Source organism: Cavia porcellus, unplaced genomic scaffold (genome assembly GCF_034190915.1).
Source record: "Cavia porcellus strain 051 isolate PalLab524CR breed Dunkin Hartley unplaced genomic scaffold, mCavPor4.1 scaffold_9, whole genome shotgun sequence".
Classification (NCBI taxonomy): Eukaryota; Metazoa; Chordata; class Mammalia; order Rodentia; family Caviidae; genus Cavia; species Cavia porcellus.
Genome location: NW_026947492.1, coordinates 81,571,959 through 81,597,588, shown reverse-complemented (window position 1 = coordinate 81,597,588; position 25,630 = coordinate 81,571,959). Strand labels below are relative to the sequence as shown.

Below are 25,630 nucleotides of genomic sequence, written 5' to 3'. Positions count from 1 at the left end.
GTCTTAAAGAAAGTGAAGCTTTGGCACTCCCGCCACCCCTTACCCCCAACCACCAGCATGATTGCCATGCAGCTCCTGGCCTATTACTTCACCGAGCCGAAGAATGATCAAGTCAAAAAGATTGACAAGTATCTCTATGCCATGTGGCTCTCTGATTAAACTCTGTTGCTCACTTCAAGGAGGAGATGAGGAATGGTCTTTCCCATGATTATAACCTGACAGCTACGGTCAAGATGTTGCCAACCTTTGTGATGTCCATTGCTGATGTCTCAGAAAAGGGAGATTTCATTTCCCTGGATCTTGGTGAGTCTTGCTTTCAAATTCTGTGGGTGCAAGTGAATCACGAGAAGAAGCAGAATGTTCATATGGAGTCCGAGAGGCTTATGCCATCCTGGAGAGCATTCTGCATGGCAGTGTAAGCTAGCCTTTCGATCTTGTTGCTGAGTGCCTGGGGGAGTTCATGGACAAAAGGGAGATCAAAGTCAAGAACCTGCCTGTGGGCATCACCTTCTCCTTCCTTTGCTGGCAATCCAAAATAGAAGAGGCTATGCTGATCACCTGGACGAAACAGTTCAAAGCCAGTGATGTGGAAAGAACAGATGTGGTAAAGCTGCTAAACAAAGCCATCAAGAGGCAAGGGGACTAAGATGCCAACATTGTAGCTGTGGTGAACGACACCATAGCGACAATGATGACCTGTGGCTACGATGACCAGCGCTGTGAAGTTGGTCTGATCATTGTCACCTGCACCAAGGCTTGCTACATGGAGGAGCTGAGGCACATTGATATGGTGGAAGGAGATGAGGGGAGGATGTGCATCAACACGGAGCAGGGGACTTTGGGGACAATGGGACCTTAGAAGACATCCGGACTGAGTTTGACAGAGAGATAGGGGATCTCTCAATCCTGGCAAACATCTCTTTGAGAAGATGGTCAGCAGCATGTACCTGGGAGAGCTGGTGCAACTGATTCTGGTCAAGATGGCCAAGGAAGGCTTCCTGTTTGAAGGATGGATTACCCCAGAGCTGCTCAACAGAAGAACTTTTGATACCAGTGACCTGTGAGCTACTGAAAAGAGCAAGGAGGGCCTCCATAATGCCAAACAAATCCTGACCCGACTGGGAGTGGAACCTTCTCATGATGACTGTATTTCAGTCCAGCATGTATGCACCATTGTCTCCTTTCACTCAGCCAACTTGGTGCCTGCTACATTGGGTGTCATCTTTAACCACTTTCGTGATAACAAGGGCACACCCAGGCTGAGGACCATAGTTGGTGTTGATGGCTCTCATTACAGGACATACCCACAGTATTTCCGGTGCTTACAAGACCCTGAGATTCCTGGTGCCTGACTCTGATATGCAATTCCTCCTCTCGGAGATTGGCAGTGGCAAGGGGGCTGCCATGGTGACCACTGTGGCTTACCACCTGTCTGAGCAGCACTGGCAGATAGAGAATACCCTGGCTAACTTCCGTCTCACCAAGGAGATGCTGATTGAGGTGAAGAGGAGGATGTGAACAGAGATGGAGGCAGGGCTGAAAAGGCAGACCCACGACAAGGCAGTGGTCAAGATGCTGCCCTCCTTTGTCCGGAGCACACCAAACGGGACTGAGAATGGTGACTTCTTGGCCTTGGATCTTGGAGGAACGAATTTCTGTGTTCTTCTGGTGAAAATACTCAGGGGGAAAAAGAGAACAGTGGAATGCATAACAAGATCTACACCATTCCCATTGAAATTATTCAGGGCACAGGAGAAGAGCTGTTTGACCACGTCTGGCCTGCGTCCCTGACTTCCTGGACTACATGGGGATCAAAGGCCCCTGGATGCCTCTGGGATTCACCAACTCCTTTCCGCGCAAGCAGGCCAGCCTGGATTCGGGAGTCCTGGTCACCTGGACGAAGGGCTGTAAGGCAACTGAGTGCGTGGGTCACGACTTAGCCACTTTGCTGAGGGATGCAATAAAAAGGAGAGAGGAATTTGACCTGGACATGGTCAATTCACAGTGGTCAGTGACACAGTGGGCACCATGACGACCTGCGCTTATGAAGAACCCAGCTGTGAGGTCCGCCTCATTGTAGGGACTGGCTGCAATGCCTGCTACATGGAGGAGATGAAGAACGTGGAGATGCTGGAAGGAAACGAGGGGCAGATGTGTATCAACATGGAGTGGGGGGCCTTAAATGGGTGTCTGGATTATATCAGAATGGAGTATGACAGATTGGTGGACAAATGTTCTCTAAACTCGGGGAAAGAAGGGAAGGGGTTATCAGCGGCATGTACCTGGGGGAAGTCATCCACAACATCCTCATCTACTTCACCAAGATGGGCTTCATCTTCAGAGGGCAGATCTCTGATAACCTCAAGACCCATGGCATTTTTGAGACCAAGTTTCTCTCTCAGATTGAAAGTGACTGGTCTTGTTATGTTGTTATGTCCTCTTTTATCTCAATCTCTCCCTTATTCATTAAAAAATAGTTATTTTTATGATTTTTTTAATTAAGGGGAAAATAAAAAAAGCAGGATATATTATAGTAACTTTTTTGATTTCCTATTAACTTGATTTGAAGTCCTGTAATACTCCCACTATCTTATTTTGACTGATTAGACTCTGTTCCATTCTGTATGATAGTATCAAGTTTGAGGGTATAGGCAACTACTTTGAAGGCAATAAGATTCACTGTGATGCCCATTCTGGTTTGACTATTATCTCCTTTGGAAGTCCTGTAATGTTTACAATGTTTAGGTTTTATTGGTCTTGTTCTCTACTGCTTTGTTGAACTTTATAATACCTAATGAGATAGACAATTCTTTTTAAGGAAGCAAGAGGCATTGTGGTAACCTTGTACTCTCTTTTTACATCATGTTCTATATCTATCCTTGGTTTTTACTGACAGCTTTGTTTTGCCATATTTGACTGTATTCTCGTCCCAAAAAAAAAAAAAAAAAAAAAAAAAAAAAAAAAAAAGTAATAAGAACTAAGGAGTAATAAAACCCAAAATGTGGAAATTTTGTTGTAAAAAAGAGAGCGAAAAAAAGTGCCCTAAAGGATACAACTGCAAGTGTGTTTAGGTGTGTTAAATAGATGACCATATTAATGTTTTGGTTGGATCACTGAACACAACTGCAGTCTCACTGTTTGAATGTCCACTTTGTATGCTTTGATACTGTGACTTGAGCAACTATCTCTAAGATGATAATGTATAATCTATTAACTGGTGATTTCTTACTTTTTTTTTTTTTTTTTTTTTGTAGTTTTGTATTACTTGTACCCTTACACCACTTTGTTTTGTTTTGTTTTGTTTTCCAAAAAAAAAAAAAAAAAAAAAAAAGTGACCTATTAGCGCTGCTCCAGGCCCAGGCCATCCTGCAGCAGCTGGGTCTGAACAGCAAGTGTGAGGACAGTATCCTAGTCAAGACGGTGCGGAGTGGTGTCCCGGAGGGCTGCGCAGCTGTGTGGCGCGTGCCTGCCTGCAGTGGTGAACAAGATCTGGGAGAACAGAGGGCCAAACCATCTGAATGTGACTGTGGGGGTGGATGGGACGCTCTACAAGCTTCACCCACGCTTCTCCAAAATCATGCACCAAACTGAAGGAACTGGCACCAAAATGTAAGGTATCTTTCCTCTTGTCTGAAGACGATAGTGGCAAAGGGGCTGCCCTCATCACAGCTGTGGGCGTTCGGCTCTGAGAAGAAGGCAGCAGTTAAGAGCATAGAACCCCCAGCCCATAGTCTTTCCAGCACCTCTCTCCAAAAGCGACAACCCTCTCTTCCTTCCAGCGAGCCATGCTGGGAACACCCCCAGCGCCAGAGCCCGCCACACTGCAACAGGGAGGAAAAGAGAATCCAGCTAATGGTGTATAAGGTGGAGTACAACGTGGAGTGTGTGCTGTGGATAATCTCTCACCTGGAACCCTCACCTGCCCCGCCACTCTGCATGATTTGATTTCAGCCCGGTCGTGCGTTCCCCACATGTGAAGTGTAGTGCCATCATCCATTTCTACCGCTGGTGCCCATCAGCCAGGATGTCTGTTGGCTCAGATGAAAAGTTACACCACCAGACAGGCCTTGGGGCCACCAAAGGCAGTCCTTGGTGTCGCCTACCTGGGTGAAGTGTATTATCACCAGCAGACACTGCCAGACAATGCTCCCGTGGGCATGGCCTGTAGAGCAAGTTTGGACATAGCATCACTGCTTCCCCCTGTCCTAGCACCCACCTTGGCCTGGCATCCTGTCAGGGTGGGCCAGTGCCCCTAAACTGTGTGTCTGTGAAATCAGTCCTAGCCACGTTGTGACAGTCTTTCAGTCTGTGTGTCTTGTGGGGGGAGGTGGGCAGTCCTGCGGGGAGGTGTCTTGTCTCCATTTGGGTAGAAGGAGCCAAGACACCACAACGCGTCACTGGAATTCCTATGGCTTTTGTGAGCCATGTTGTATGACCTAATAAACTTTGTACTGATTCAAGAACGTGGAAAAAAAAAAAAAAAAAAAAAAAAGAAAGTGAAGCTTCAATTTTCTTAGATTATTACTTTTTCCAAAATATTTATTGAGCTCATCAGCACAGATGCCACCAGCAACTGGCAGACCTTCATGGCCACCACTCAGCTGACCAATGAAGTTCCTGCCTGTGGGTGGGATCTCTGGATCCTCCAATTCAAATCTGGGTGGCTGCTTTTCTCATTAACTAGGTGGTTCTTGCTGGAGGTGCACGCGCAGTCATTTCCTCTCTGAAGACCTCAAGTGCACATGAAACTGGGGCAAGGGAACACCTATAATAGGCTAATGGGGAATCTGAAAAGAATGTGTGGTGGAAAGCTGCTCAGGAGCGGAGGAAAGATCTGTGCTTTGATTTTGTAAATTGAACAGCTTCTTCTATGATAACAATATGTAATCTATCAACTAGTGATTTTTTACTGTTATTTTTTGAAATGTTACATTATTCCTAACTTTTTTGCTGTTTTTATGTTTTCTCTTTAAATAAAAAAAAATTAAAAATAAAAAGGCAACTTTCCATTTTTTCCAGCTCACATTCTGTGGGCACAACCATTCCACTTTCTATATCTGTAGATTTGATTATGCTACTAACCTCGTGCAAGCAGAGCCTTGAACTTTCTTCCTCTCTGTGACTCACTTCTTCACTTAGCTTCCATCCTCTGGGTAAATCTGTATTGGCAAGTTTCCTCCTTGTTTAGAACCAAATCATACTTGTGGTACATATACAGCATAGTGTATGCATTCATTCATCCATCAGTGAATACTGAAGTCAATCCATTATTTTGGCTGTCATAAACAATGCCATAACAAAGGGACAGTGTCCGTAAGTTTGGGTAAATACGTGGAAGTGTGCTCCAATGGGTCCTCCCTCAGTTCTCTTCTCATGAGGCTTCCACATTGTTGTCTATGTAACCTGAACCCTTTGCTCTCCTTCCCCTGCCCACAGGTGTTTGTCTATGATATGATTTTTAATTGAATGATAGCCCTAATATATGTATGGAGAAACCTCACTGTGATTTTGATTTGCATTTCCATGGGGATAAATGGTGTTAGCATCTTTTCATTTAGTTCTTTTAGGATTTTTAATTTCTTTTTGAAGAAATGTTCATTCATGTGATTTATCTATATTTTATCTGGGTTATCTTTGTACTTATGTGCAAATGATTTTGTGAGATTTTATCATTAGAGATAGATTTAAATTCATGATTTGCTTTTTTATTATGCAAGACTGTGAGTGCATGAGTAATATATAAACAAATCCATACATTCCTTAGTGGTTTAAAATCAATATGTCACAAAAATAAGCATTATTTTTATCAGCTTCAATTTTACCATAATTATTTAGATATTTTCATTTTGACTTTTTATTTTGAACTTCCTCTCTTCTTCCTCATCCTCCTCTTCCTCCTCCTCCTTCATCTTTTTTGCTTTTGTTAGTCCATGTTTTTCAGTAATTATATTCGCTATAAGTGATTGGTACATGTACACAACACATTTAAGTTCCCTTCTTTGCACCACTTCCCTCCACCCATTTTTATATTTCCAGCATCAGATTCACTTATTTATATTACAAGACCTAAGAGAGCTAATTAAAAGCAGACTGATAGGCCAAAGTACCTGCAAAACTTTTAAGACAATTGAAGGCATACTTGTAGAAGCTTTGTTCACACTGGATTACAATACTTACTTTTTTCCTCTTGTTTTGAATTTCTACTTTGGGTAGTAGATTAGTATGAACTACATTTAGTCATCTTCTACAAACAAAAAAAATAAATAAAACTTTTGTAAGCATCAAATAAAAATTCTGACATATTAACAATGTGTACTGAAAGTTCATTTTGAAACCTTTCAAAAACTGCAAGCGCAATTAGAATATGATAAAATAGTATTGATCAATATATAATTAATATTTTTCAGATACTGCAAAACAAAACACATTGTATATTACTACAGACAAGCTAAGGGTGGATTCATGTCATCTAGTTCTCTATGAGAAGACATGATTCCTTGAAAAATAGTCCTTCTGGCTTTTTTCTTCTTTAATCAGCATTTTAGTACATTTTGTATACTACAAGAAAATACCCTTAACTGGATATCTTATAAAGATATATAAATTGCTACAGTATAAATTGCTGCCTCCTGGTTCTCTAGGTTGAGAGGTCCAAACTCAAGGTCCCGGCAGCTCCACCTCCATGGACATCTGCTGGCTTCAGGGGAAGGAGGCTTCTCCTGCTCCTTTTTCCTGAGATGATAATTTTAACATTAAAGTCTCTGCCCCATGACCAAGTTATTTTCTTTCTATGTTATTCTTGGGAACATCAAAATAAAAATTTTGGAGCGATATAGAAGCCTTGAGAATTATATTTATAAATTTTTCATATGAAGTAAAGGTCTTAGTTGAGCAGAATGTTACTGAGTGGAATACAAACACATGTAAACTAATTTGGTTGAGTGAAACTGATTTAAGAAAATTTCTTTTTCCTAACACAGCATTCTTAGATGGCTGCCATGTCTGAATCTATTGCACAGAGATCCATATCTCTGCACCAAGAGTAAAGAAGAAGTCACCTCAGAAAACAAAGTGAATCTTACTTTTCAATAGTTCTGAAAGACCTTTTCGAGCAGTTTGTGAACTTTGTTTTGTAAGGAATAAACACAGACACTTAGGGTAAAATCAATGCCTAGCTTCCCCTGGTGGAATGGTACAGGGAGCAAGGGAGAGTAAAGGCACCCACGGGAAGCCCAATCTGCAGGAAGACAATGCTGTGAAGTTCCTCCAAGGTCATAGTGACCTGGAGGCTATGCAGGGACCCTCCAGCCTGGTAGTGTTTGAGGTAATGTGTGGTATATGTATGGTTCCATCTTTCTATTCAGATGCAATGGGATTGAAAACTCTTGAGTGTTTACATTTTAAAAAGTATATTTCAATAAAAGACCCTTATTCTGTTGTCCTTGTCACTTTCTGAGACAATTCTGTATGTCTTCTATCCTGCCTTAAAGGGTGTAATAAAAAGATAGGGTGAATACTGCCAACTCAAGGGACAGGCAGGCTCCAGAAACATTAGGGGGTGCCCTGACACACTTAATCTCAGTGCCTGGCACCCTGTGACTTCCTGCTGTTCTACAGAGCCTTGGTGACCACAGAAGGTAAAAGTTAGGGATCAGTTTGGGATGTTTAGGTAGGTATGAAAGACAGCATGATTGGAGACATGAAGAACAATTCTCAGAACTGCATCAAAAAACAGCTGGAACAATGGGATAAATGTTTTTGATACAAGAGGATGCTTTGAAGGAGCTTAGTGACAGTTTGTCTCTCATGACAGCCTGCTTTAAAATTAAATGTACACTATACTTTTCAATTCCACATCCCACACCTGTGTCTGAAAGTTATTTGGAGCCTTTAGTGAGGAATGAATCAGACGGGTGAGATGTCACAGGTGAGATGTTAGCATGCTGCTGGGGCCTGAGGGTGGAGTGCTGGGCAGGTATGAGATGGCTGGAGAGCACATTTTATAAAGAGATCACTAAAAGAAAACTAATGATACATATTTCATTGCATAAATTACAGATCCCCACACAGAGATGAGTTAGTGATATGAACACTGAAGCTGAGGTTTCCTTTTACTGTTTACATTCAACTTTGGTTTCCAAGTTGCTGGAGTCATCTTAGCCCAGTGAACTTCCAACTAGACTTTATAGCATATATATATGGGCTCATTCATTTACATATACCTATATAATGTTTGCATATGCTATGAATGTATAGGATACTTTCATCAGAGAGGTGATTATAGGCATGAGCCATGTGCTTTGTCTCCCTTTGGTGCCTTCATTGGCACCCCTCAGGGTGGTGTCGAAGAGCCATACTGGGCTTTGCTATTCATACACTGTGGAATTTTGGCTAACTTTGCTCTTACATCCTTGGCACTGTCCTCTGAGTCAGTCAAATGAGGAAACCATACTGAATGGTTATTAAGATCCTTCCACGCAAATCATTAGTTTACACACTCCAGGAAATCATAGAAGCTCAGCAATCTCATACAGTAATCATGCAAACACTGTTTCAGAGGGAAAAATCACTGTGGAAGCTGATCTATTCACAAGGCTAAGGGATATAATATGTACTGTCTACATATTACTATCCATGGTGATGCATTTTCTGACTTCATTTTCGTTTTGTCAGTTAAATATTTAGCAACATGCTTCAATGAATCTTTTCTCTGTTGTGATGATTCACATTAAAATCTGTTATGTAAAATCTCACCCATAAAACAGGCAAAATAAAATGGGGGTAGAAATGATCAGCATTGAAGGAGGTAATTTTAGGAAGTAGAAGGTCTGTGAGGAGGTGTGTATTAAGTGACTGCTAAAGGCTTCAAGATCCTAGCAGATGTAAAAACTTACAGAGGTACACACAAGACTGCGTATACTAGAACAAATGACTAACCAGGAGAGAGAAGTAGTGTAAGCAAGACCTGCTAGCACACCCAGATATGAAAGACAGAAGCACTAGAAGCATTATGGAGCCAAAAAAGGAAGGGTGGAAACCTAACCCTAACCCTAACCCTAACCCTAACCCTAACCCTAACCCTAACCCTACAGCTTTACATGAAGGGAAGACTGGAGAGTGCAAAACATGACCCCACCTTCACTCTGTATTTTCTGATACCCCATCAATCTCTTCCACTGACTGCATGAATCTGAGGGTTTGAAGCCAAGATAATGCAGGTAATAGAGATTGGAGCAAGTGGAAGAGAGCGGGTCGATAATTATGCAGTGTAATTGTGGAATAGCTGGCGTAGCCAATGTGTTTTCCCACTTACATTCCACCCATGTACTTTACTGAGAAGAAGAAACCCATAGCCACCATTAGCTAAAACAGGAAAGACAAACTCCAGCAGCAAACACAGCTTCAGTGCAGAGATACGATTTTACACACTGACAACTGGGATTTCAAGTGTAACAGGTAAGAAGCCGAGGTGCTTCTCATGTAAGCTTGCAGGGAAATGCATTAAAGTGTGTAATAGTCATAATAACAGACATGTAGCTACTCTGAGTCTCCAAATCTAGCAAGACACACTGTTGAATTATATGGTCACACTTTCCTTCCCCTGCCACTCATTTGATTTTATTATTGCCTTTTTCAGTATGTCAGCAGCCTGGTTTCGCTATATTCCTGGTAGGATGGCACGAATCATCATTAGTCCTATACAAGTGATCCTGGCTCTTTGGGAAACTGTCAATTTTACTGGTAATTATATGTATTTAAATGTACTATGATAAAATCATCCATTCCTATGGATTCTAGATGTAGTTCAGTTTACCATAATTGCCAAGGTTTAGCACCCTGTCTCTCCTTCTCTCTCTCTTACCTGCTAATGCTAATTGTCCTGGCCAGAACAAGGACTCATCAATGTGTGTTGGGTTAATTACAGAAATATTTTAACTTCCATGCCTTGTTTTACATCATTTCTCTGTCTTCAGTGCAAACAACTCTACCTGTGATGCTTGATGCTTCTGCTTGGGCTTCCCCTCAAAACGGCACTTTACTTCTAGTATTTGTTCCTATAGTAATTTAAGATTTCACCTGAGACTCTTCATAGAAAGTCTCAGATATTATGATATTAATAGTTTATATAGCATTATTTTATAACACACAGTGGTTCATAAAAATGGCATAAATCAATGCATGTTTGATAAATGAATGTGTATGTTTGTGTATATAGAAAATGCAGGCCCCCTCTGCAAGGTAACTGCAAGGTATGACAGCAATATGACAGAAACAATTACATAGGAATGAAACTGTGTTATGCTACTATATAATTACCTGTGCAATACATACTATTGGTGATACTATTTTGTTTTTCATCAAGTCTGAAATACAGAGACTTGAGTGTTTCTCATGGGCACACCAGTCTATTAGAAATGCCATGATAGAGATTTGAAAGTGAAACATCTTATTTAAGGTTTTCTTTTCTATTTAATACAATATGGCGTTTCTTATTTGCACTAATGTTTTATTTTCCTTAAATTCTACACAAAATAAAATTTATAACTGAAAAGAAAATTTATTAAAATGGTAATTTTACTTGAAAATTGACCTGGAAATTACAGAAGAGCTTATAAACTTGACTATCATGTCACACCGAGGATTTTTAATTGCTATTGTTTTACACAAAGGATGAGAAATGACCCAAAAATGCAAATTTAGTAGTTCAAGGATGCTCTATAAAATATTTTAAAGCTAAAAATGATGCCTTAGATGTAAGTCAGTAGAAAGATGGACAATTATTTTAAATGGTGCATTAAAATATATGGGATAATTTGTTAGGAATAACAGTCATTTCTTGCAAAAACTTTGTATAACCAATTCTTTTGTAACTACAGATGGGAAAATGATTTTATTGTGAATTAATGTCATCTGGTTTTAAACAGAAGTCATAATTTTAACCTTCTATGGGGATAAAAGGACAGCTAGTGAAATAATTCCCACCTGCATTCTATAAACCACCGAAGATCTCCTCAATACTTGAGCCCCTCCCCAGGCTTCCTGCAGTAATCTGGAGCTATTCATTCTAGGTAGAGCACAGTGATGGTAAGGATTTATGTTGTTCAAGGGTGTTGTGTGCCTTTATTACTTTGACTCTAAGCAATCACACTCTCTTGAGGTCCACTTCTTCCCTCACTGGCAGGACCACACAGCAGGGAAAAGCACAGAAATCACCAGGTTACTGATGATAAATGGGGAATTGATGTAGGTCCCCCTTTCTCACCATTCTGGGTGCAGAGAACCACAGTTAGAGGAAGCCATCTGAGGACACCAAGCCAGAAGATGTGTTGCCAAAGAGCAGGAAAATACAGTGTGCCCTGTCACATAATATGTTCAATAACTTTCTATGTGCAGAGTTGAGAGAGGAGCAAGCTCCACCTGGGTATAATCATAGCAGTAACAATCACAGTACCAGTACCACAAATAGGTTGTGCACACTGAATGCCTTCAGGTTCCCTCTCACTTCCTCTGCACTTACCTCAGTCCCCAAAGGAGGGGACTGGCCCTATTCACTTACAGGGAAATAGAAGTTACTTAGAAAGGTTCCATAGCTTCCTAAGTGTGAAAGCTTCTTCTGCACCTGGAATTACATAGGAAATTCAAATTCTGGACAGATTGTCCCACTTGTTCCCCACAGTTCTTTGTTTTGAAGTATGAAACACTGTGAATCATATAGAATATTTGTCCTAGCCTGCAGATGCAATCCCTCACCATAGAAAATTTCGGGGGCTGGGGATTTAGCTCAGTGGCATAAGCACCTGCCTTGCAAGCAGGCAGTCATGAGTTCGATCCCTGGTACCGGTAAAAATACAAATACAAAAAAAAAAAAAAAAAAAAAAAAGAAAGAAAAGAAAATTTCAATGGGTTGCTTTATTTCGGTATGCGACCTAGGTGCTCTCTCATCCTCATGGACCGCTGATAAAGTTTTTAAAGAAGATGTGATCTCTGGAGGAAATGCATGTGCGAAAGGAATACCTTATAATCTGCAGCTGTCAAGTAGTCCATGAGCCTGACAGGATTTCCAGGAACAAGGACCATTAATGAAGTTTTGTAACAATTAGCACACATTAAATTTTCCTCACTAGTAATAGAAATCTGTTGACAGACTACTAGCTACTATAATAGGCAGTTTGTCTAGCATACACACACGGCACAAGGTTTGACCTCCTAGCCCTAATAAAATAAATTTTTGTCTATACATTTTGATTAATCTCAGAGAGAGAGAGAGAGAGAGAGAGAGAGAGAGAGAGAGAGAGAGAGAGAATGAGGCTGTGTGTCTGTGTGTCTGTGTGTATGCTACTGCAGGCAAAATTATTTTGAAGCTCTACTTTATAACTTCAGATTATAAAGACTACAGATTATATAGTAAGTTACAATAAATGAAAACTAATAGGCTTCAGTGTGTCCTGAGAACCACAGGAGAAGCAGTAGGCCATAACTTGTTGGGTCAGGGCAGGAAGACAAAAACTACAGTCTTTCAGAGCTGGGAAAATGAGATGCATGACTGCTGTGATCTCCTTTGATGGACACAATTTCTGCACCACACAGAATTTCTCTGCAGTTGTTTGACACATTTTAGATTGTGTACTTTATTACTGAGAGAGGGCTCATGAAATAGGCCACTGGATTCCTTGATTTCTTCCAGAACAAACCAGGAACTTTACTTCAGTAGGGTTCATTAAAACGGGCTTACAGCTGCAAATAAGACTCCCATGTCTTATTTCGTCATGCTTAAAAAAAACTTGAAAATAAGGGGTCATTGATTCCATTTAATTTTTCAGATGAAAAAAATTAAAGTTGGCCTAAGAATAAACTGTTCCTCACATATAAACTAAAGTGTTTGGTGCATATTTTTTGCCATACAGTGTCCTGTCTAAAGTCAGAATGACCCCATATTGCCATGAGAAGTGAGAAGGGGAATATTCCACCCCCCCAGAATCAGAGTATGTTTGGTTAGCTGGTGCCCACAGACTGTAGAATTCATGGGTGTGTCAGTGGCTGACAGGTGAGAGCAGGAAGCCACCTGCTGCAGTGCAAGGGACCCCTGAGATGCTGGCTATGAAGGTGGACTGCTACCTTGTGCCGCACACCCAGCACCTTCCAAGTCCTGAAGACTGTGGTGGAGAGGAACCACAGGAGGCGAGACCCTCACCTGCTTCCATGTTGTTTCTGCACCGTGGATGACCAAGCAAGGATGGGATCAGCAGTCACGGGAGAGATGTTCCAAAAGCAGGGGAAGGTGACTGGTTTTAGATTAAAGAGTTAATTGGTCACTGGGAGTGCACTTCTAAGGATAGAAGGCCTGAGCTCATCTGGAAATTAAAAAAGATGATGATGTCCAGTAGGTGGTATTGTCAGTCTGCTACTTCATAGCACAGACTGCGTCACACACCTGTGCATCATACTGTCTTTGACTGCAATGGCCAGAGGATGTCATGAATTCATTTATCACTTTATTTCTAATTAGCAAAATATTCAATTAACTTTCAACCATGGGGTTATCAACAATTGTGTGAATTCTGTGGAATCATTCTTTAAATAGTAATTTCATTAATTTTTAATTAACAAATACTTCAATTTCTAAAATGTGCAAGCTATTTTCTGTATACTGAATACACATTAATGAATAAAATAATTACTTTAAAAACCTTTCTCTTGAGGCCATAAGACACTGTTATTCTCACAGCAACTAGGGTCAAAAGATGGAGATGATATAACTAAATAAAATATTTGTTAGAACATCTATAAAGAAAAAATATGAAGGGGAAAAAGATGAAATTTACAGGTAATTTTGGAGCCTTAAATTCAGTAGTCAGGAAATCTTACTGGGAAATTGATGTTTGTGCAGAATTCAAAGTAGATAAGGGAAAATATCATGGTGATATTTGCAAACAGAATAATGTTCACTCTTAGGAGAAGAGTACACTTTATAGATTTGATGAAAATTAAGTAATACTTTATGTGAAGGTATGGAGAGGGAAAAAATTGAAGGTTTTGAAGCCAGAAAGACCTTGTATGTGAGATTATGAAGTAGTAAACAAAAAAAGGGATACCTTACTGTCCCGACCTGTGAGTAAGTCCCCAGAGACTCTAGGAGGGAGTGGGGATTGGAAGAGGCAAGCGATGCAAAGAATGGAGACAAGACAGTGCTTTGATCAAGTCTCGTTTATTAAAACAAAGAATAATGAATATATAGGTTACTGGGGAAGGGGCTGAGTTATGACACGTCAGCAGGTAACTTAGCAACAGTAAGAAGTTCTAGTGGGTCTGGGGGCCATCATAGGGTAATTCGAATCTCTTGTGCATGGGCCCATAAGGCAGGCTAATTAGCATAATCGCTGTACAGGCTGAACCCCAGGGACATATGACAGGCTAGGTGACAGGCTAGAGAGATGGAAACTTAACTGCTAAAGAGAAACTTAACCTTAAGATGCCTGTTGTCTTATTAACATAAGATGATGGCCAATTGCAGGGTTTCCCACAATTTGCATGTTTTTAAAACTTATTTTAATTTATTTTAATTGTATAATATTTACTTGGTACTCTAAGATTCTAGATTTGAAGTGCAAATATGAGATAATTTTGGTCACTGATTTTATCGTATGAACATTCAAAACCTATTTTTCTAAAGAAGAAATAGCTGCAAAATAAATTTGATGAATAGTATGTTTTTTCTGAAAAGAGTTTTGATATTATTTATTTTCAAAAATGAATTTTCAATCTAGAAACATTTTTAGGGTTTTGTCTTCTAAATTTTGATCTAGTTCTCTACAATATTAGATTACACAACATTTTGTTATACGGAGACAGGCACTCATCACAAATTATTTTATACCGAAAGAAGGCGGGATATTGTCACATGTAATAGAAATTTCCAGAGAGACAGAAGCTTCGTCCTCTGCTAAATTCAGAGTGATGCCTTACACTGCTTTCCCCTTTACTGCTTTTCTCCTTTCCCCTTTTCATTCTCAGACTTGTGCACCCAGAGTTGCTACAGAGATTCCCCCTCTGTTATGTCTTTATCTGTTTGGGACCAAAGAAGAAAGCATACATATCTCCTTTCACATTTCTGGTGGAATTTCTGGGGTCACTTTGGCTTGGCCCAGGTTAGACCATAATTGTTACTGAATAAGGACTTTTGTCTGTAGAAATTAGAATCTCATTGTCCACATCTGCATGAAGGCAAGACTAGAGGCTCACAGTCAGCCAAACCAAACACACTGATGGTCAGAGAAATGACCTTCAGAAGCCTGCATGTGCATGTGCTGTGCACTGTATCTGTCCTGGGCACCTTACCCTGGTGAACAGGAGACTGAACACTGAGAAGGGTGAGGAACTTTGCTTCATACCACAAAACTTGGTAAGAGAACCTGGCCATGCTCACTGCACGTGACCCCCCATCACTTCCAGGTGTCTGTGATACAGGCTTCCAAATACACTATTTTTTGAAATAATAAAACACAGCTCATTCTTCAGGAGACATAATTCAGATCAGTGTTTTCAAAACACTGAAAGCTGCTTAATGTATCGAAATAGAGTCTGGTTCGTAGTCTAAGAAATATTAAAAGCAGGTAAAATTTGTTATTTTATTTGAATGAAAATGTCTTCCACATCTTAGAAAGCATCTGAAAGACATTTCAAAAATATTTAAAAACAAAATGTGTACATAATTTCAGCAATATTTACTTAAAATGTAAAAACAAAATGATTAAAATGATCATTTTTATAGTCAATAATCTTGAATATAACCTTGCATCAAAATAGCTTCTTTTCTTTTGAATCATATACACATCTCATTTTGTCATCTAAGATAAAATGCTTTAACCTTATGTAAAGTTTAAATTTTTTGTGCATGAAGAGATATTTTAAATCATTAAGTCTGTTTTAGTGTCTTATAAAAAAAAACTCATCAAAAATTGTAGACCCTCTGTACTGTTTTCCATATTGTTTTCATATACATGTGTTAAGGCAGAAATCTTAAACAAAAATAATTTTATCAAATAAAGCCAGGCATGGTGACATACACCTGTGATCCTAGCACTTGGGAAGCTGAGGCAGGAGGATCACCTGGAGATCTAGGCCAGCTTTGGCTACATCGTGAATTCAAAGCCTGCCTGAACTACATAGAGAAGCATTGCAAACAAACAAATACACTAACAAAAATCCATGTCTCGAAAAATTATGAAATAGTAGATAGGACATCAGCAATGTGAAGTGACATCAGCAATGTGAAGTGAAATGGAACTGTATTAGAGATTTAAATGAGTAAGAATATAAATCATATTCCTGGAGGAGTCAGCTTCCCATAAAAGTTTGTCATCTGTCCAGTTTTGTTACTGATTACTTAATAAACCTTTGTTTTTCTTAGACAGGACTGCCTGTATGGGTCAGATGTTGTCCAGCTGACTGCTAACTCTGGAGTCGGCCTTAATGCTGGGATGTCCGGTGCATACCAACAGATCCAGCTGGTTTAACACAGTTCCATGAATCAGAGCAGAGTTGCTGTGTAACCAGAAATATAAGAACTCAGAGTGAAAAAAAGACAAGAGTAATAGGAAAATTAAAAAAAAAAAATCAGTGGAAGATGAACCCAATAAAATTTCAGTTTAACAAAAAATTAAATCATATTAAAAGGATATATATATGGATTAAATATAGGTTTCTAAAGTATTCTAATGCATATGGAAAATAAATGTGTAGAAATAACAAAAATAATGAAAAATTTAAAAATCTTAATAATTTTACAAGTTTATGTGGATGAAATGGAGAAAGAGTTTGGAATTACCTCATATACCATATCCAAAGAATGCACAAGCACACTAGAGAATAAATATGCCTGACATATAGAGACAATTGTTATATATCACAGGGAAATAGACAGATGTAGAAATAGTCCACACCTGAATTTTTAAAATTTGAATCATTGAATTCTAACCCTAAATCACACTTTTAGAATAAGAGATTCCTTGAAAATATTCCTTGGAAATCTTATCTGAATACACTAACTTTCAAGTGATTCACGGTAGTATGGTATAGGAAATAATGGAGGAATAAAGTATAAGTCAATATCTTAATTATATTTGACGTTTGCCAATTTACCTCTATATGATATATATATATATATATATATTATACATATATCATATATATATGATATATATATATATATACTATATATATATATATATGTATATATATATATGTATATATATATATATATATATTTTGTTGTTGTTGTTGTTGTTGTTATATTTACTTTTTCTGTAACTCTCTTTTTTTTTTTTTGTCCTGGGATTGAGTTCTGGGCTTTTGTATGTCATGCAAGTGCTCTGTTAATGAGCTGGCCTTTGGTTATCTATTTTGTCTGTTTTATCACAATGCCAAGGAGAACAACAAAGGAGAAATATTGCACTGGAAGTGTCAACTATTGCATAAAGCCCAACAATGCTCTTGGGCTTGAATACAATCACATGAACCTCAGGGGATGCACAATACTTTAACTGAATAGTAAAATTCATGTGGACAAGACAGGCATGGTAACACACACCTGTAATCCCAGCACTTGGGAGGAGTATCCCTCTGTCTGCAAAGCCAGCCTGAACTCTATGGGGCAAATTTCTCCCAACAGGAGAAAAAAAAAAATTATATAGGTAATAGGCAAAATATTTTTGTTCTATAAAATTCCTAATACAAAGTCAATTAGTAATTATTCAATACCAGGTACATTAATCAGACTGATTAAATAAACAAGATACTTAAGAATGGGAAGTGTTTCATTTCTTTGGAAAGAAGTGTGTTATTATTAGTATATTTGTCTTAGTTACTTTTTAGTTGTAGCTGAGACAAAACACCTGATACCCAAAGTTGGGAAAGGAAAGATTTACTTCTTTCAGTTTTTGGAGGTTTTAGTCCATATTCAGTTGGCTCCAAGGCAGGGTGGCGTGATGGGGCCACAGTTCATGGCAGCTGCAAACAGCAAGGCAGAAACCAGCAAGAGAGAAAGACACACATTCTTCCTGCCATTACATCACATCCTGGCTCCACCCCTATGTGGGTGTAGCACTGACACCATCAATCCAAGCACTAGACAATGAACCAATCACAAATGCATAATGCAAACAAAACACATGAGGCCTGGGGCCACCAACATAAACCATGACAATATTGAAAGAGTGTGAAATGCAATAAAATCTACAAGGTAAATGGCATAAGCTCACAATTAATTGTAATATTTAGTAACACAAAATAAATACATAAAACAAGACTCACTCATTAAGAATTAAAACACAGAAATAAGATATTGCTTTTAATATATTTTTCAAGTGTTACAATTAAAAAGAGAATAATTAATAACTTTTAAATAATATTAATATGAATGACTAATAGATTGTACAATTAATATATACACATATATTATATATGCTTGTAAAATACAATTTGTCTGACATTGTCACTCTAGCACATTTAAACATGCATATGTGTTATTTCTAAAGTTGTGCTCCAAAGAACATTTTGTAGCACAGTAATTCAATAGGAGAAAACCATTCAGATAAGTGATTCTAATAGGTATATTTTTGTTTTATTCAATTTTGTAGTTTATCTGAACATGACTCCAAAATTAACTTTGCAAACCTATTTTTAAATATTTTGCTATTTCCATTTTTTATTTTAGAACAGCTAAACAAAAAAAGATAAAAATGATAGACAGTTTCAAAAAATAGAAGGAAATTAACACTAATTAATATGTTGCACATTGTTATCTTAGAAGTAGTTATTCAGGTTACAAGATTCAGGCATGAAAAAAAAAAATGACCAAACAATCAAACAATGAAAACGCAAACGCAATGAAATTGCCTTGGATGAAGGAATAGAGATGAGTAGTATAGCTATCTATCATATATATATATATATATATATATATATATATATATATATGAGACAGATATACATGTACCAAAAAAGACATGTGAAAAATATATGATCCAAAATGTACAAGCTATTGTGATAATGAAAGAAGGTTTCAGAAGGAAAGAACAACTGGAATAGGGGAAAGGAGAGAAGGAAGAAGTAGAAAGATTATATGTCTGTATGTATGCTTTGTTATTCTTATTAAAAAAAAAAAAAAAAAGGCCACCATGAAAATTCCCTTCCCTGTGAGTGCCTTCCTCTCCATGCTCAGTATTCACACTGAGCTGAGCTGAGGTGAGAGTTAACACTAGTCTCAAATACTTAGAAGCTAGGATGGGCCTGGGCTCACGTTTTTCTAGCGTTATGAGCCCTGAGCAGATTCTAGTGGAATCTGTGCGTATTACTTTAATCCAGACTCCAGGAGGAAATCCCTGCATGCTTTAATCACCATTTAAAAGAAATCAGAAAGAAAATAAGAAAGGAAGTTGAAGCATCCTTGTAGCAATTGAACTCCTGGATCTAAAAGCGCCTCAAAATGAGGGGGTTCAGATTCTGCCAGCTAACAATGCCTGCTCCATCTCCACACCTCCCTTTGTCCCTGCACAGGAGACTGACCTGTGTGTCCTGTACCACTGACCTTCTCCTCAGCGATTTTAATTACCTGCAGTGAAGCAAGCTATGGGCAGAAGACGTTAGATGGGAAGCATGAGGGTGGGTTAGTTTTTCCTTAATTCCTTCTCTCCTGGGTCACGAAGAGTCACTGTTGATGTTAACCGCAATGAAGGTCAATGTTAATCGGTGATTTCACAGAATATGAAATTCCTTCTGCCACACTCTACTAGTGTCCTTAAATTCTGCCTACATATTTGTAGATTCACCTTTCTTTATTTTTTTTTCAAAATTATCAAATTCAAATGTTCTGTCTTTACCCTCAGGACGCTGTTGTATAAAACATGTGAGTTCCTATATTGCTTGATTACTAGATTGTAAATTTCCTTTTCTTAAGGTAGCCTGAGTTGTGATCCTTCTCTTTCAATTAAATAGTTCTTATCAGCATTGGTCCCAGATTAAACATTGATAATCATATCTGGAGACCTGAAAATATCTTCAGTGTCATTTTGTACGTTAAAGGGCTTGGGAGTCCAGATAAAAATTTCTCAGGCCAAAGACTGTCTTTCCTAAGTTCTGCACCCAGGTGGTTATCACTTCCTTTTGTCCCGGATGCGTGCTTGAGCTTGATATATTTGGAATTTGGACAAATCTCCTTACACAGACCTCATCCCATGTAGTAATGCTAGCATTAAAAACAAAAGCAATTAAGTCACCAAAAGTGACCCCTTCCATCTATAAGAAAGTAAATCAATACCAATATCTTCTCCTGGAGTAGAATGGCAGAGGCCAGTGCCACCATTAAGGATATCTGCTGTGTAGGTGTTTTAGTTCACAGGATTCAGCAAGCTTGCATCTACTTAACTGAAATGTCTCCTTGAAAATGACGTTTGACTTATGGTTGGCTAAGTCAAGTAATAGAGACCCACAGCTTATGCATGAGTGAAGAACCTATATTAATAACAAATAATATTATATATGAATATTGATTTTTCCTACACATTAGTTTTTATGACAAAGAATTATGTAGCGAACAAATACTTCATATTCACAGAGTGCAAAGATACATGTGATCACCTTTTCTCCTAACACACTCGATCTCTGTCCTATATAGTTTGCAATGATATAGACTGGATATATTGGAAATCTTATAATAGCATCAAATCCAAGGAGTGCAAGGGCCCAAATAAGCTGCACTAGCAGGATGTGCAAGACCTCCGTGTCACCCAAGAGAATTGGCACTCTCTTTGTGAGTCTCTACAGGGAGTCCTGTAGCCTCTGTAGAAAGCATAGCAAATATCCAGACCTTTGTGTTTGACAGTTTGTATATGGTAGTCTTCTGGAGAGATGTTGCCAAGGGAAAATATTTATAGCTGAAGGATTCTAAAGATGTATCCAATGTTAGATTGTACAGAAATTTGGTGGTGCAGTAAATTGGCTGGCAGTTTATTCATCAATCTTAAGGAACAGAATGAGAGGTCAGCAGAATGAAAGTAATTGATAGAAACACAGAAATGTATATATCTTGGCACAAGATAGGAAGGTATTTGTGTTATGTGTTAAAACATTCACCAGAGCAAAATCACAGACAACTAAGAGACCAAAGTCTCTGCCTTCTGATGTTACCCAGATACACTGTAACTGGGACCATGAGTTCATGCTGAGAGTGACAAACTCTCAGAGATAGATGTCACAATGGGTCAAATCTATGGAACCTTTCTTGTCATATAAAATTGAGCTAATCATGTTTGTAAATAGCTAATCTAGCAGCAATAGAGATCAATCCCAAATCTTTAATACAGTATTTTTCTGGAAGAATCTAAGTTGCTGCTGAATTGTAAGTCAGTTTTGCTATCTGCTTTCATTGTGAAAATCCTAGAAAAATCACAAATATAGTTTAAAGCAAAAGACACCTGTTTGCTTTATAGACCTAGACACTGACTTATAGCTGAGAACAATCACAAGCCCATGGCCAGGGAATCCCGTGGTTACATTATGCATGGTGCTGCAGGGAAGCAGCCAGTGCTACCGTGTTTAAATGCTTTGAACTGAGAAATGTGATGCAGCACACACAGCAAGAACAATGAAAGGAATCACCAAAGTCTGGGAGAACAGTGTCACTCTCCATCATTCCCAGGGACTCAGTGAGCCATGAGGTCCTTCATGTCCCTGGAAAGCTTAGCAGGATCTTCAAGGTTGGTGGTTATAGAGGAAACAGAGGGTGGATTCCTTACATGAGAAATCTGTCAGTGCTCTCTGGGCAATATGGACATCTTTGCCCAATGAATGAGCATGCGTGGAGAGGGATCACCATCATTGCATGGAGGATTTGTACAGCTGATTTAAGGATGTGAGGATCACTGCTATATGACACGGGCAATGATCTTTATGTGTGCTACACCGGTGATCCATTCTAAATTCCCTTCCTCCCCCACTCCATCTTTCTGTCTGTCTGTCCATCTGTCATCCATCTTCCTTGCTTTCCTTCTCCTCTCATCTTTCTTTCATTCCTTCATTCTTAATTTCTTACCTGGGCAGGTCTTGAACTCTGGGGCTCAAGTGAATCTCACACCTCTACTTCTCTGATAAAATACCTGATGCTTATGTGTTACTTCAGGACCTCATAGATTTAGTCAAAGCCAGACACATTCTAATATGGTAGGAAAAGACGTGGGAAGCAGCAGAGTGTGTATTAATCTTCACCTGCGCCCTATAGTTCCATCTTAAAATTCTAATAAAAGATGGACATGTGGTAATATCTCTGATTCTCCTCTGTATGATTTGATAGTGTAACTCTCTGTGTTATTTAAAATGAGAGTGTCAAAATGTTTTGATAAACTCCTTCAGTCTTTTACTCTAATGAAAATGTGCTAAGATTTTTATACGTGACTTCCCTAGTTTTTTCCAACTTTAGACAAATAAATCATTTTTACTTTGCCTAGAACTCTTATAAGTGCTTCTAGTCATAATATATTTGAACTATCTTGGCAAATATTAATCTCAATGTAGGTAATACATTGAGATTTTACATGGAAACACAGGTTTGGCACTCAATGTGGAACTGTATGGTCCAGCAACATCATAGTTACTTTAACCTGTCAGTGAGCTAGGACGTGATGAAGACACCCCAGGAGGATGAGAGTGCAGTGAGGAGAAGGGAAATAAACATCGATTAGCAAAACCACATCTCTGGCTCAAGCTCCTCACTCAGATCAGAGCTGGAAGGCTGGAGAGTTCTTGCATAAACTCTTGAAATAGGAAAGAATGAACTTCCCTTGTGTTTTCTTGTTTTCCGTGAATATCTCTGTCATTCCTGACCTTTTTAATCTCTGTGCAGAAAATGAATATGAAATTAGACCTTAAGTCTCTCTGGATCCAGAAGAAGCTTTCTTGTTATATAAAATGTCAATTTAGGTTTAAAATGATAGATAATTAATCTATAGATCTATTTTCTTGGATTTATATTCAAGGCATATTGGCATTTTCTGTCTAAAAGGACTTCCTCCTTACTTTATTTTCTTTCATATCTTTGAATAAAATGTTAAGTTTCTTCCCAATACATTCATTCTAGTATCATGCTAAATTTTCACATAGGTAGTTGATATGTATGCTATTGTTGCAAATTTTATTATTTAAAACTTATATTGTACTTCATGGACAAGAAAATTGGGGAAAAAAGTAAAAATGAGTCTTTAAATATGAAGTGTTGCTTCCCTTTGAGAACAATTCCTGTATTATGGGACTTCATATGGTGAGTTTGTAAAGTGTATGAGCAAATCATGTAAACATAAAAAAGGTATTTTTATAGTTGCTAGACTCTGAAAAGACTAAACCATGTTTCTGTAGAAAGCGCTAAGGCATCCTAATTTAGGAACAAGAGATTAGAGCTGGATGAATTATTACCTAATCTGTAAGCCTGATGGAATCGAGTCCTTGCTTGGAATAAGGTCATTATTCCCAATTCTGTCTGAATAACAGGCAAATCACTATGTCGCTAAATAAATCTTGGAGGTGTTTTATACAAATTTTATAGAAACAGGACCTTTTCAGCAATGAGTGAATAAAAACAATAATCTTTTTAGAACAGCACCTGGGTTTAAACAAAGGCAGACATTATTTTTCCTGAGAGTTTGCTAAAGACAATTAATGAAATACCTTATATTCTGAGTATAAAATAAAAAATGTTCATTGAGACAATGAATAAATGTCTTCATAGAACCAAAATGTGAATAAATGCAGGATAAACATTTGACATTTCAAATTATTGTGAATAATTTTCCAAGTACCATGAGTACACACTGAATAATTCTATTATTATTATTATTATTATTATTATTATTATTTTGAAATGAATCAAATTGTGTTCTTGCAATTGTCTTGTGCCCTGTATATTACTGTAAAATTGGTGGTTTTATACCAGCAATGGGCCATTATTAACCTGGAGGAGAAAATGAAAAACTGAATGAATTGACACAAGACCAATTATTTCTGGTGAAAGATCTGAACAGCTGCTCTCCTCCAAGATGTCTCCTGCATTTAACATGCAAAATGTGGCAACAGTAGCTGTGAGCAAAGCTAATTCACCTGCTTTTGTTTGCTACTTCACTGCCAGAGGCTTGAGCAAGTTTTCAGTCAAATGTGTCACTCATGTCCCTTGCAAACAGAGTTTGATGGGTTAGTAAGAACACTTCGGTGGCTGTAGTTAATTAAAACAATCAAAAGCAACAGCCTGGACCCATAGGCTTAAGTGGCTGTTGGTAGCTGTATATATCTACATGTTCTATCCTCCTTTATCTTGGCCTCTGCAGAATTTTCTCTTTCAACTCTCACAGTCCTTTGTATTTATTCCTGTTATCATTCTAATACCCACGCATTCAAATTTGCCAAGGATTTATAAACTAAACACCTGCCTAATACAGTACAGATCTAAAATGTCCCTTGAGCGACAAAGGAAAACTGGCCTCTAGCTATAGATGTTCCTAGGATAAAACGGAATATGTTGTACATGGCCCCTAAGGGTAAAAAGTTGGAGTGAGCCATGGCCTTAAGGGGATATTGGGGACCGGGTCTGTCCTCTTTTTCGCCTCCATGAAGTGGCTAAGTCTGCTCCCCACATGCTCTGCACTTCATCAGTGGGCCAAGCACCATGGATTGAATCCTCCAAAACCAAAAGCCAAAATGGTGCCCATTATATGTGGTCATCTCAGTAAGATTTTGTAGCAATGAAAAAGAAACTAATGTACTAGACAGATAAAATCACTTATAAAACAGAAGTTTTCAGTAACATTTTCAGTTCTTCTGACATATCCAATTAGCCAGGTACAACAAATCAGGAGAAAATTTTGGATCTAATTTACCTTTTAGACAATATATTTAATGTGAAATTTTTCTACCTAACCAAGTAATTGTAAATTTTATCTTCTCAGTGTATTTGACAGAACCACAATTACCAAGGAGAGACTCATTCAGTTATTTATAAGACTACAAGATTAGGAAATTCAAGGAGAAAGAAAACAAAATGTGTTACTCTTTCTGAAGGTAAAACGATCAAATTGTGTAGAAAGGATTTGAAGTGCAAGTTAAGCTGAATGCCTTTTAAGAAGAATTGTAAAGAAACTTTATTTTCTCTTTATTTGTATTTAGAACCAAGTAAGAGTTTAAGGGAAATGGAAAACTTTAGTTGCTAGGTAATCAAGATGAATTAGATTAAATGATCTAAGAATTACATTATTTAGTATTTTAACACAATTTCAATTTACAACCCAACTAGAATCTCTACAATTTGACAAATCAATTTACATTTTCCATTCAAATTGCCATAAAATATACAGTGTCAATAAATAGATACAATGCAATTTAGTTAATTTTGACCAAAGAATTAAGAAATAACTGTGACAATAAGGAAAAATATAAGCAAAGTGTCATATAGTATACAGAAATATATTGTGTAATACTGGGGGTTGAAGACTGTATACCGATACCATCTGAGCAAAACACATTGACAGGTAATAAAAGCCAATGTTGATGCCCCTTTCCTATGATGACACATTATTTGTGTAGGAGGGGACTGAAA

At 38.2% G+C, this 25,630-nt stretch overlaps 1 pseudogene; it reads left to right on the top strand.

Annotated features, from left to right (window-relative positions):
- Positions 1-51: 51 nt before the first annotated feature.
- On the top strand, positions 52-3,689 carry LOC100726371 (hexokinase-1-like; annotated as a pseudogene).
- Positions 3,690-25,630: the final 21,941 nt, after the last annotated feature.